The sequence below is a fragment of the Peromyscus maniculatus genome, chromosome 4 (genome assembly GCF_049852395.1).
Source record: "Peromyscus maniculatus bairdii isolate BWxNUB_F1_BW_parent chromosome 4, HU_Pman_BW_mat_3.1, whole genome shotgun sequence".
In the NCBI taxonomy this organism is placed as follows: Eukaryota; Metazoa; Chordata; class Mammalia; order Rodentia; family Cricetidae; genus Peromyscus; species Peromyscus maniculatus.
The window spans coordinates 93,374,567-93,388,100 of NC_134855.1; the positions used below are offsets into that span (position 1 = coordinate 93,374,567).

The window sequence follows — 13,534 nt, forward strand, 5'->3', positions numbered from 1 at the left end:
ATAGTCAAATTTCTGTCTGGCTTAGTGAGTCACTCTGCTCAGTTGTTGTGGGACAGCTTTGCCATTGCCCATGTCTCTGAGAGGAGACTACTTCATAGAATCGCTATTTGATGAGAAGAATGGGAGGAGATGCTCTCCCCATGGGCACATTCCTGACTAGGGTTAAGGAACCAAGTAAGGGGAAACTTACCAGGCAAACAGTGGGCGTGTGCCTGCCGTGTCACCACCGGGGGACAAGCACGGGCTGCCTAGCTCCACCTGAAGCACGCTTAGGTTAAGGAAGGGTCATGCGTGACATAGTTGAGCCCGTCTAATCATCCTCCTGACCCTCCTGTCGGTAGGAAAGCCAATCTGAAGCTGTTTGATGAAGAGCGTGGCTGATTCAGAGGTTAAATGAGGAAGATGGGATTATGAATTAAATAATAACCAGAAGAGCCTGTGTCCCCCCAGTGCTTTGTGCTTTCCTGCTATTGTTTGGAGTAGGGCTGTGAGACAAAGCACCGCTTAGGTCAAGCACCATAAATTACGGTTTTCATACAATAGTCATCCACTAAAATGATTTCAAAGCTTGATCAAAGTAATTCCAAAGAGCCTTTTAAAACTTCTCTACAATACATGGGTGGCAGGAAGTGCTCATTTGGGGCCTTGATTTGTTTCAGTCACTGTAGCCGAGTTCAGTCTTGGTGCCATGCCTACTTTATATAAAACCCCAATCATTGATTAGGTGAGTCCAACTTGTGCTTTGTGCTTCCTGTGTGAGGACAAAGGTTGTAGTTTTTATCTAGTTACCTACGACAACTGAACATTTGGAGTCACTTGTTAAAAAAAAAAAAAGATACATATGATTCAATTTTTTACATGAGGCATAGCTCGACTGTACTTAGGTCCCCAAAGTATTTGCTAAATCATATCTACCCCCTCCACTTACGGTGGTGCCGGGGGCTTACTTGGTGTTTCAATGAGGCAATAGATATGTTTATTCTTCTTTCCCTGGCGTGGATTTCTTCTGAGCAGTCTTGTGTCAGAGACAAGGATGATAAAAACTAGGCTAGCGGCAGCCAAGAAGAGCGAGTCCTCAGTTCAGCCGCGTGTGCCGTGGAGGTGGAGGAAGGCAGCCGTGTCAGGTACAACTGGTGGCCACGCTCCTGGGTCAGAGCACCTTCGCTTTTTTAAAGGAAGGTCATTTGGAAATGCCAGCATGAAATATAACCACGTCAATTAAGTACTAACAGTTGAAGTTCAACATTTAATTGAGGGCCAAACATGAAGCCAGTGACCATTAACCTAAAATGGCCATTAATTCTCCTCCTAGAAACTGCTGTCCTTTAAAGGTATTTCTAGAAGAACTTGCACTGCTCCTTGGGGGAGGGGCCTTTGTTATTTTTCACATCCAACGTAAATTCATTCAGAAGTAATTTAGTATGTCTGTGTAGACTTTCTGGGGTTTTGTTGTTGTTGTTGTTCTTTTTTATTGATTCTTTTGGAAGGCATCAAAATCCAGTCAAAACTACCTCTTTACAGGAAACCATAGTTTGTTGGTTTTTTTTTTTTTTTTTGAGTGAACTGAAAAGTGAACACGATTTGTATGCTTAGTAACTATCTTAACAGTCAGATTACTTGCTGTTTGTTTAATGTAAAATTTCCAGTTAAATTATCCTCGTGGGGGCAGAAACCACATCTATTTTGTTGACTTCTCTATGCTCAGGTCCTATCAAAATTCCTGGTACAGAGAGCCATTCAGTAAGTGTTATATGAAGAAATGATTGCTAAATTTATATTGAATGTGTCCTCACTTTCATACACAAATAGTTGGAGCTATTTCTCATTTTTTTCAGATAAAAAATGAACATAGTCACAGGATATGTGTGTTGTAACATATATGTTGATGTTAAAGAATCAACTACTTTTAACTTCTCAAAAATTGCAAAGCAAATTTATGAAGAATATTTTTGAGACGTGCTCAATTTTGAGGGGAATTCATTATCATTTTGTTGCATCTGCTGTTAAAGTTGCCCCAGAGCATTGATTTTATCCATTGAATTGCTAAATGAGAATATCAGAAATCTTATTTTTCTTTTAAAGATAGACACCTTTACATCTTCAATTCTATTTTTTAAAATAATTGCCCTTAACATCCTATCAGGCCCCCAAATCCAGAATTTCACATGCAGATTTGGGGTTATTTTGGGGTGTTGTCAGGGTCCCTATATCTGGCACTTGTCATTGCTTCCCCTTGTAATGCCTGGTTAATTGCAAAATGCATCCAGGCCATGACTGTAGTTGGTGGCTTTAGGGAAAATATCTCTGGTCCTTTGCTTACAGGACCTGATCTTTGAAGAGATGCTGTCCGCAGCCTATTTAGTGGGTAAGCTCTTATTAGTCATTAATCCGGATGTTTCATCATGTGAAAGCCAGAGGCATTCTAGTTCCTCTTCTTCTGGAAACTTGTAGCACCATTTTTCCCAAGGTTCCCATGAACATCTGGAGAGATCCGACCCACAGTACAGGTACCAATGAGACCTGCCCATCTCATTCAATATTCTTAATATATTTCTAGCACTAAGGCTGTTTAAGACACAAATACTTATCAGGTCTCCAGTGTGTGTTAGCAAGTCTTTGAAGTACTTTGGGGGACTTTTTTAATGTAATTTAAAAAAAAAAAAAAAAAAACTTCTTGGGAAAAAAAAATAGTTACTTGTCAAAATGGAAACAACACAAAAGAACAAAAGACATGCTTTACAATGAATTGAAACACAGCAATAAAATGTAACGAAAGGGTAAGGGGGTAGAGCTCAGTGGCTAGAGGACTTACCTAGCACACCTGAAACTGATCCCCAGCATTGTGTAAACCACGCGTGGTGGTACATGCTTGTAAACCTAGCACTTAGGAGGTAGAGAAATTCAGTCATCCTTGGCTAGGAGATTGAGGCCATCCTGCTATACTCTAATAAATAAATAATTAAATATTATTAAACAACAAAAGAGTGTGAGAAGTGGCCCCGTGGATGGGAGACCGTTGTATACATGGAAAACTGAGTTGTTGACTAATTAATTATATTCCGCTTGTTTGCTTCCTCATGATCCTTGAACGTGTCTTCCAGTGGCAAACGGGTTATAAAAAGCAGAAAGGGGACCAGTGAATGAAGGGGCTCACGTGAAGGTGGAAATACCTTTTCAGCCGGTTCCTTGACAGTTTCTTAAGCCATATGGAGAAAGGAAAACCAACTCATTAGCAAAGATAAGAAGTTTGACTCCTAAATTCAGAATTTTGGAATTCAAAGGCACCAGAGGGTTCATTTTCCTGAAGAAACAAGTCAAGAGAACTCATATGCCCTGTTCAACGTCACAGGTCTTTTTGATAAGGGACAGAGACAGCACTTCCTGCTCCTAACCTCTTGTGTGTTGTCTTCTACCATAACAATACTGTTTTGTCAGCTTAACACAACCTAGGGTCACATATAAAGACAGAACTTCGGCTGAGGAATTGCCCGGATCAGATTGGCCTGTGACCATGTCTGTAAGAGAGTGTCTTGATTGATGGCTGTGGGCGGCACCACCCCTAGGCTGGTGAAGCTGCATGCATTGTGTAAGAAAGACAGCTGAGCATGAGTCAGAGAGTGAGCCAATAAGCAACATCCCTCCATGGCTTTTGCTTCAGTTTCTGCTTGAGTTACTGTCCTGACCTTGCTCAGTGATGGACCCAGAATTATACGCTGAAGGAAAACCCTTCCCTCCTCACAGTTGCTTTCGGCCACGGTGTTTACGGCAGCAACAGAAAAGCAAATTGGGCTTGCACTTACCATACTTCCTTACTCTAAAGATAAGAGTATATTTAAAATAACTGACCACCCCTAGGAAAGATCAACTCCCTAATCAACATACGAAGTTTTAGAACTACAGTTAGGAGAGCCCAGCAGACAAACAGGTCTGCAGCAGTCCAGAGTCCCTGTCTCCCTGCTCACAGACAGCCTACCTGCTAAGGGCTTCAGACTTCTTCTATAAACTGAAATAATACCTAGCACGCATGACTGTTACGGGTATTAAATAAGATTAGTGTTGAATACACCGTAAATCACAGCCGTTCTAAAACTGGCATCATCATGTATTATAGCTATGTTACATGCAGTATAATTATTAATAAATTACTGCTACGTAGAAGGATCCATTTCAGGGCCTGGGGGGGGGGGGGACAGATCAGTGGGTCAAGTGTTCACTGCCTGTGCATGGGGACCTGAGTTTGGAGCCACAGCGCTCACACAGAAACTGGTCTGGCTGCATGTGCTGTAAGCCCGGGTAGTCTAGCTGCAGTGACACACTGCAAGGTCAAGGAGAGACTCTGCTTCAAAAGTGAAGGTGGAGAATGATAGAGGAAGGCACCTGATGTTGATCCTCCCCGTGTGTACATGCAGGTGAGTGTACCTGTACACACGTGCACATATAACCATACACCACACACACACACACACACACACACACACACACACACACACACACACGAAACATATTTCACAAATGACATGCGACCTTTAAAAGCTGTGTTTTCTATCCTGGCTTAGACGCCATTGTGAGGTGGACAGTTTGCCTTTCCTTCTGCTTTTCCAAAGCCCATTCAGAACAACAAACATTTGCCAGAAGTTTCGAGCAGCAGGAGAAGATCATCCTCTGAGAGCAGACACATGTTGACTTGGTTGTTTGCGCAGACAGATGTCCAGTTTACATTCCTGTGCGCCCGAGGAGTGCAGAGACAGTCAGCCTGTGTTTCTTTTGATAGTGATAGTAACCTTTGCCATAAATACAGCCTCAGCAGCCAGACAGAGCAGGAAGCAGCCAGCACTTACACATCTGACTGGCAGCCCAAGGCCTGTGCACCAGATGCACCCCTAATCGTGCATGGGTTTGTCATCACAGAAAAGCATCTTGGCGGGCACTGAAACACCTTCTCAAGGTCATTGTTAATTCGATGAAATAAAAGCATTGGTGCTAGCTGAATTTCATCTTTGAAAAAACCAAAATGCAAAATGGAGGGAAGTTGGGGAAATGAGTGGCTTGCTCCTGGATTCTCTCTCTCTGATGACTGTGGCACTGTTTGGAATGTTTTTTAGGTTTTTGTTCATTTGTTTGTTTGGAGACATGACTTTCACTAGTGTTCCACTTCCACACATAAGCCTCATCAGATGACAGGCAAGCCAACTTTTTTGAGCAGTTGAAAGAGCACCCTCATGAATACTGCGCTGTGGTGGTGGGCTGTGAACTGGCTTCCCATTGGCTGCTGAAAACACTGGAACAAAATGGTAGGGTGAGATTGTGGTTCCTTGCCCCGGGCCTTCAGGAGCACTGTGAACGTCATCCACTGAGTCAAACAGTACTCCACCAGGTATGTATGTGAGTGCTCTCCTGCTCTCTTCAGAGAGCCTGACAAATCCAGTTTTGCATCTTGTAGCTTCTAAAGAGACTGGGTGATTTCTCTTTATCCATCCTAGACTATCTGAAAACTGAGAAATAGTTCTGAAATATTAAAATGTATGTCCAGCAAGTCACAAAAACTCAGTAGTATCATAGGTTGCCCAGACTGACCTAAGTCAACATACAGAGCATATCTCTCTGTTGTCAGGTATAGCCCACAGAAGATGGAAGCAGAAATACCAAGGAGGGGGCACTCTTGGGTCTCATGCCCACCCCTCCAGCTTCAGTCACAAGGTGACAAGTTCGATGGCTTTAGTGAGGTTTCACTCTGTCCCCAGTGGCCCTTTCTCTTACAGATGTGTCCCAGATCTATAAGAGGGATGACATATCCCCGGTTTCCCAGCATCCGAGAGGCTGGGGCAGGAAGATTGCAAATCAAGGCTAACCTGAGCTATGTAGTAAGACCCTGTCTTTAAAAAGAGAAATTTTTGAAATGGAAAATGAAAGGGAAAAAAATATCTCTTACTTTTACTCACACAAAGTGAAAGTTGAGCAGAACCGTCCTTGGGAATTACTTTGCAATGGGCCCATTTTGCACAGTAGACTGTACAATATAGGAATGATTTAGAGTCGGGAGTCAAATTTGGAGTTTTCAGATTAATTTCCATTGAACCCAGTTTGGCACTGTAATTGTTAAAACATAAAACATTCACACAAACTGTCCTGAAATGCACTGCTTATTTAGGGGGTTGTATTATTTAATTGTGTGTGTGTACATGTGTATGTTTGTGTGTGTGTGATACTGGAGCTATACCCTGGGTCTAGGTAAGCAGTTTAACATTGAACTATAGCTCCAGCTCTTTGACCTGGTAATCAGCTAAGCCTCATTTAAGTTTATGATGTCACCAAAGTGTTCACTCCTTCACTTACAAGCTCGTCCACATCTCTGGAAATGTGGTAGGGCATGGGACTTCTGAATGCCATAGGAACAATAATTCCCTCTAGGCTCTATAGAAATAACCTGATTGGTCCTCTCCTTCTAGGTTGGCCCATATAGCTTCCTGGAGAACCTAATATGTCAGTTACAGAACAGTAAATAGGCCCTTTGGACCATAACCTACAGAGGCAGTTGTCTATTCCTGCCTGCCTTAAAGAGAGAGGACACATGGCAGATATAATCTGCTGTCACACAAACGCTCTCCCCTCTCCAAGTGCTTCTCTCTCTCTCTCTCTCTCTCTCTCTCTCTCTCTCTCTCTCTCTCTCTCTCTCTCTCTCTCTCCCTCCCTCCCTCCCTCCCTCCCTCTTCCTCTATCTCCCCCTAACCTTCCCTGTCTCTCCATCCTCTCTAACAGAATGGAGAGACTTCCTGGGACTGGAAGATGTTTTCTCATTTTGTAATCAGGAAGATTGTAGCTGGAGAATTTCTCTCCAGCTCCTGCCAAATCCCACCAGTCCCGGAACCCATTTATAAAATAAACACACAGACACTTACATTATTTAAACTGCTTGGCCATTAGCTCAGGCTTATCATTGTCTAGCTCTTACTCTTATATTTAGCCCATTTCTATTAATCTATACTTTGCCACGTGGCTCGTGGCTTATTGGTACCTTACATCTTCCTTGTCCTGGCAGCGGCTCCAGGCAGTCTCTCCCTTCCCTTCCTGTTTCCTCCATTCTCCTCTCTGTTAGTCCCACCTATACTTCCTGTCTGGCTATTGGCCAATCAGTGTTTTATTTATATAGAGCGATATCCACAGCAGAAGATGAACCTAGAAATAAACTCTCAATTCTGCAGAGGAGGGGGTGAACACTAACACTGATGTTCCAGAAGGCTTTTCGTCTCTGATGAAAGCAAGGCCCTCTTCTGTGATGTCCACTTTTTCAGTGTTAGGATGGAAAGGTGAAAGCTGTAGTAGCCATCTGTGACCATGGGGAAAATTTGCCAGAACCGTTAAGCAAGTTTAGTCTTGCAATCCCTGGTACCCAAGGAGAAAGCAAACCCGTCTTTCTCCACTACTGTTCATCAGGAATTCTGTTACTGCATTCAAATGCATCCCTAACCGAAGCAAAGACCATGTGAATTACTTGAACAGGGCCCGTGGTAGTCTCATCTGTTCTACGAGAGACATGTGGTCGAAATTTCTAACCAATTTGCTGACTTATCAGACATATCCAGAGACACTGATCCTTCCCCTAAATTCTACAAGTACTAAGAAGGAACCTAATTCTCTTTCGAGAAAAGACAGACCCTGTAATTTATTATGTAGCAACCCAACATTCTTTGACAATCTGCTAAGGGTCTGAAGACTTCAGGAATGTCATTAACATTGATAAGGGGGCTGGAGAGATGGCTCAGTGGTTGTAGGCACTGGCTGCTCTTGCAGAAGGTCCAAGCTTGATTCCCAGCACCCAACATGGTGGCTCACAGTGACTTGTAACTCACTTTCCGAAGGATCCAATGCTCTCTTCTGACGTCCACAGTCACTCACTCGGGTGGTATACAGACACACATGCAGGAAAAAGCACCCGTCCATATAAAATAAAATTAAAAATAATATTGCAAAAATTAGAGAGTAAAAGGGTCTCACCAGAGATCTGTGAAAAGAAACCCTTAGTGGCATAGAATCGTTTGGGGGTAATCATTTTCACTGTTCTTTTGTGGAAGTATCTGGTAGGATACTTCCACAAAAGAACAGTGTTTTCACTGAATTATGTAATTGAATATGTTGTCTGTTTTCTTTATTTCTAATTTTGATAGTGTGTTTTAAATATGACAGTAGTGAGGGCTGAGCCAACTGGGATAGGAAAGCAATATGCCTCTAACTCAAACAGGCATGATCACCTATAAAAGAGGAGGCAAAGCCCCAGTCCAGAAGTCCAGGAACTTCAGCCCAGACACTGGGCTCTGCTTACAGTTCCAGCCTTTACAAGCTCCTCGGGTTTTAGCAATTGACTTTGCTTCCTCAGAACCCAAGTATCTCTTCAGTAACTGTGGAGCTAGTTAGAAGCACCTGTGTTTAGTTTGTAATGCTTGAAACGTTTGGTGCATCCGAAGTACTAATGGCAGAACCAAAATGCAGGAATACCTGATAAATGTAACTGCTGCTAGCACCTCTTTGCCAAACGGGGTCCTGGTAACTCATAGAAGTTAAGTAATTTGTCCAGTAAAACATTAGAAAGGTCAGGTCACCACTAAAGAATGTGTGTATGTAGACACATAGGAAGATATTCAGTGCTATGAGCGGTTAGCTAGGAAAAACCACTGGAAACCTGTAAGAGTGACTTCAATAGAAACATCATTATTCGTCAGACATGGTGACATCTATAAGCTGAACACTCAGGAAGCTGTGGCAGTAGGACAGCCTAGGATACATAATAAACCCCTGCCTGGAAACAAAATTAAAAAAGAAAAAGACATCAAATGTGGAAGGAAAATGTAAAGCGGCTAGATCATACATCGCTGACAAGAATGCCAAGTGCTAGCTAGCTCCTTGCTTAAACATTGAGGAATGTATTATAGAATTAACCCAGCAAGTCTACTTCTGAACATTTACTCAAGAGAAACAAAGACCTATGTTCATACAAACACCACTCTACAAGTATTTATACTATTGTTAGTCACAAAGGCCCCAACTTCGAAGGGATAAACCATTGGTATGCCCATCCAATGAAACACTATGTGACACTACCAAGGAAGGAACTACCAATGCGTACCATAACATAAGTCAGCATCAGAGTTAAACTTAATATAATCCGGACTTGACAGCTTTATTTTCTATGATTCTACTACATATAATATTCTAGAAAAGCTAAGCCATAGGGGTAGAAACCCTAGCCGATTGCCAGGGCTCAAGGTAGGCAGGAAGACAATGAACTACAAAGGGCACAAGAAAACCTTTTAAGATGTTGAAATGTTTCACTACTTAATTCTGATGATGGTTACAGCCTGCAAAAAATTGATAAAAACCAAGGAACTGTGCACCAAGAAAGGATGTACTTTTTATAAAGTATACCTCAATAAAACAACAAAAAGAAAACAAATGTGAATTTTTTAAATTAGATTCATATTTTCAAATGAATTCTTCGAATTTTAGTAATGTTCTGTTTACCAGTTCAACTTATTCTCTGTTCAACCTATTATCTATAAGATATTAGCTACATTGCCTATACTAGTTATACTCAGAATAGGTGTATGGTATTTACAGTCAATATGGTGCCAGTGCAAAAAATTTAAATATTAAATGGTATTATGTCAAATTAGAAACATTCTCTTTCTTCACAGCTTTGCACAAAACATACATTCAACACTGTTCAACAAATGTTCATTTTTACAGTCTTGAAAATGAGCATGTTTGCACACTTCCAACGTACCAAGCGCCATCTGGATCCCCAGATCTAGACCACTTCAAAGTATATTTGAAACACCTTAGCTGGGCAGCAGTGGCACATGCCATTAATCCCAGCACTCAGGAGGCAAAAGCAGGAGGATCTCTGCATTCTAGGCCAGCCTGATCTAAAGAGTGAGTTCCAGGACAGCCAGAGCTACACAGAGAAACCTTGTCTTGAAAAACCAAATGAAAAAATAAAAAAGAAAGAAAGAAAAGAAACACGTTGGTGACACTATAGAGTCCAGGCTCTGGAGTGATGTCCAGTACATACGAAGTGAATGGTCAGTATTTGTTATTTTATTATTTCAATTTCCTCTACCTTATGAAAGTTTAAGGTACTCTATTTGCCTTTGTTACTTTCTCGATATTTGCCACTACACCACACCCCCTTTCTAACCCAGCTTCACTTTTCTTCAAGTGTCTGCTGTCCCCAGGATGGCCACATGCTTTCCTGGGAGAAGAGAGGAAACCCTAGTCTCGGTCCCGAAGGGCACTCCACAGATATTCTAAACTACTCAAGCCCCTTCTTTCCCTACTAGTGACTGGTATGTCCTGGGCATATCATGCATTTGACACCAAAAAAAAATTGAGGGGACATCTTCGAAAAGTGTGTGTTGGGGGGTGCTTCTGGAGAAAGTTTTCCTTGCTGATCACGGAGGGAGCAAAATCTGCTTTCTCCTGGTTGTGGCTGCATCTGGAAAATGGATGAATTGCTGTACCATCTGGCTAGCAGGAGCAGGGGCGACGCAGACAAGCCAGAGGCTCAGAGGATGAGAAGGCATTCCAAAAGAATAGCCCGGGGCTCTCCTGACTCAACCCCCTGAACTGCATCCTCTGCTTCCATACTTCCTACTTCTCAGATGATAAATCCTCTTCACCGGGAAGTCGGTTGGGACTGGGTTTTCTGTTATTTGGAGCCAAGAAACATTATAACTATACATTTACTTATAGAAGATATGTCACCTCCCAACAGGGTGCAAAAGGAGCTAAATAAAATCACAGAAAAAGAAAGCAGGGTTCCCCACATTTGTTTTCTTACATATATAATGAACCTATAGAATAATATGTATCTTACTGATGAAAAACAAGGATAAAATACTAATCTAAAAATGGTGGTTAAGAGAAACTGGATGTAAGGTAACTGAGAAATTGAACTATTTTCACAAGTTTTCTGTAGGTCTGAAACTAGTAGAAAATTAAAATTTCCTTATATAATAGGGTTTTTAAAATGACAGTACACAGAAGTAAGAACATGGGAGTTTTAAATGTATAATTAGTTTACATATTAACGTTTTACATGTGAACAATAACAAAAAAAATGACACAAATCTCTTCACTGGCAGAGTGGCTTCTGTGCACAGACCCACAGAGCTCAGGTGTGCCCTAAAGCCTCACAAAGGAGCAGGAATCACCATGTCCATTCAACAATGAGGAAAGGGGCCATGCTAGAGAGGTCTAGTGACCTGCAGGAGGTCATGCTCTAATCAGTGGCAAAACCAAGAGCAGCCCTGGCCTCACATGAAGGTAGCTTTGCTTACCCTCCCCACCCTCCTCCAGTCAGGGCAGGACAGTTTCACCAAGACTCCTGGAGAAAGACATTTTCAATATGGTGGAAACCCTTCAATCTGGTCCCAAGAGCAGTCATTCAAATATATAAGGTGAAGAATTTGATTAAAAAAAAAAACACTGGAAAATCAATTTATTGAGCCAATAATTACTGATACTCTAAGCATCCCCAAACAGCAGTGTTAACCAGGGCTTTGCAACTTGTGGTACATGTCAGCATTCCTCATTTCAATGAAAAGTGGAGGTTCTTTCCACACACTTAAAAAAAAAAAAGAGTCTCATGTATTAGAATAAATTTATTTCCAATGTGCAAAAGTACCTTGGTTGATTTTGAGAGAGTTGTTTACATGTCAGATATTCTTGTTGTGAAGGCATTTAGTTTGTATTTCTGCACATAAATTCCATGCTAAGAGGAGTATTATGCCAGAGGGGTATGTCCACAAGTCGGGCAGACAGTGTGAATCCTTGCCGGGTGTCATACTTGAGCACAAAGGCTGAGGCCGGTTCAGAGTCAGACTGAGCTTACAAGAGACTGTCTGAAGAATATGCGAGTCAGATTTTTGTCACTGTTTGGCTTAATGTCTTCCAGCAGTGCACTTGTACTCAGAACGGTCTCTGCATGCATGCCTTTCCAGGCTCTCTACCACCGAGCACAAGCACAGGAGTCTGGTGCTTGCTTATGTACCTCCCTCTCTTCGCTGTGCTCATTCCCAACCACAAGTCACGCTGTCATTTTCAGCCAGGACACAGTGTGCCGGTCTTCAACCTTTCCCTCTGCTTTCCGGGACCTGCGACGTCAGTCCCAGAATTTAACACAGATGGTTCCCTCTCTTTATGAAGTGGGATTCATAGGGACAGAGAATGCAATGGTGTTTCGCAAAGCCTAAGGGAAGAGACGCTGTTTTCCACTGGATTCAGTTTTGGTTGGGATGAGGGGAAAATCCAGAGACAGACGGACACGGCAGTTGCACAGCAGTGTAGATGTACGTAATGGCGCTGAACTCTGCTCTTGAAAATGGTCAGGGTGGTACCATTTACGATGTAAATTTATTTTTTTTAAAAAATGGAAAGGGCAGGTTTTCCGCCTCAGTCGAGCTTCCGGCACGAAAGTCACGGACACGATGGTGGCCCCAGTTCAGGTCTCTCGGCTAATCAAGCTCGGCCGACACTCAGCCCTGGTCCTCTGCATGGCCTACGGCACCAAGCACTGTAGTTGTCTAAAACCCCGGGCAGAGGAGGAGAGGAGGATGGCGGCGAAGGAAAAGAAGAGACCAGATGAGCCGAAACGGATTGAGAGAGAACCGGCAGAAGCTCAGGATCACAGCCTTCTCAAGTGAAGCGCCAGGGAGCTCGCCTTTTCTTTAGCCGCTGAGGATGAAAAAGAAAAAGAAGAAAAGGGCAAAGAGCTAGTTCTGGTAAGAAACGATAGCAACTTGGAGTATGTTAATAGCAGATACAGGAGAAACCTATCTTAGAGGCAAAACTGGAGGTATGCATGTATATCATTAGCGGAGGCAAGAAGGAAGAAAAGAAGGAGAAAATAAGGTTTAAGAATGCCTTCAAGAGCAGAGGAGATGGCTCAGCAGTTAAGAACACTGGCTGCTCTTCCAGAGGACCAGGGTTCAACTCCCAGCACCCACATGGTGGCTCACAAACTGTCTGTTACTCCAGTCTCTTGGAATCTAATACCCCCTTCTGGTCTCCATGGGCAGCAGGCACACATGTGATATGCAAACATACATGTAGGCAAAAAGAATGACTTTGGAAGTTTTATTCTATCAAGGGGTTGGGTGGTAGTCCCATTCACAGAGCAGACTTGTGACCATGGGAAAGAATGGGTAGACATCTGGGGCCTGTGGGGACGTAAAGGTGAGGTGCCTGAAAGCAATGAGCTTTGCATAAGAGTCCAACTGACAGTGGCCTATCAAGACTGGGCATCCTAAGGAAGACAGCCCAGCCCAGGGGAACCAAATTTGGAAATTCGTGAACATGTAAAGCCAAAGAAGACAGCATTGGTGAAGGAAGATAGCCTTGGAATCATACCCGGCTTGAAAGCTTGGGTTCCATCATATAATACAAGAAAGCAGACTATCTGTGTACCCAAAACAATTTCCCTTTTGTGAATGAGAGAAAGTTGAGCTAAGAGGAGGAGAAAATGAAGTCTTTGTGAAGGACT

At 42.7% G+C, this 13,534-nt stretch overlaps 1 pseudogene; it reads left to right on the plus strand.

The window, feature by feature from the left end:
- The first annotated feature begins 12,479 nt into the window (after positions 1-12,479).
- On the plus strand, positions 12,480-12,779 carry LOC102906322 (ATP synthase F(0) complex subunit e, mitochondrial pseudogene; annotated as a pseudogene).
- Positions 12,780-13,534: the final 755 nt, after the last annotated feature.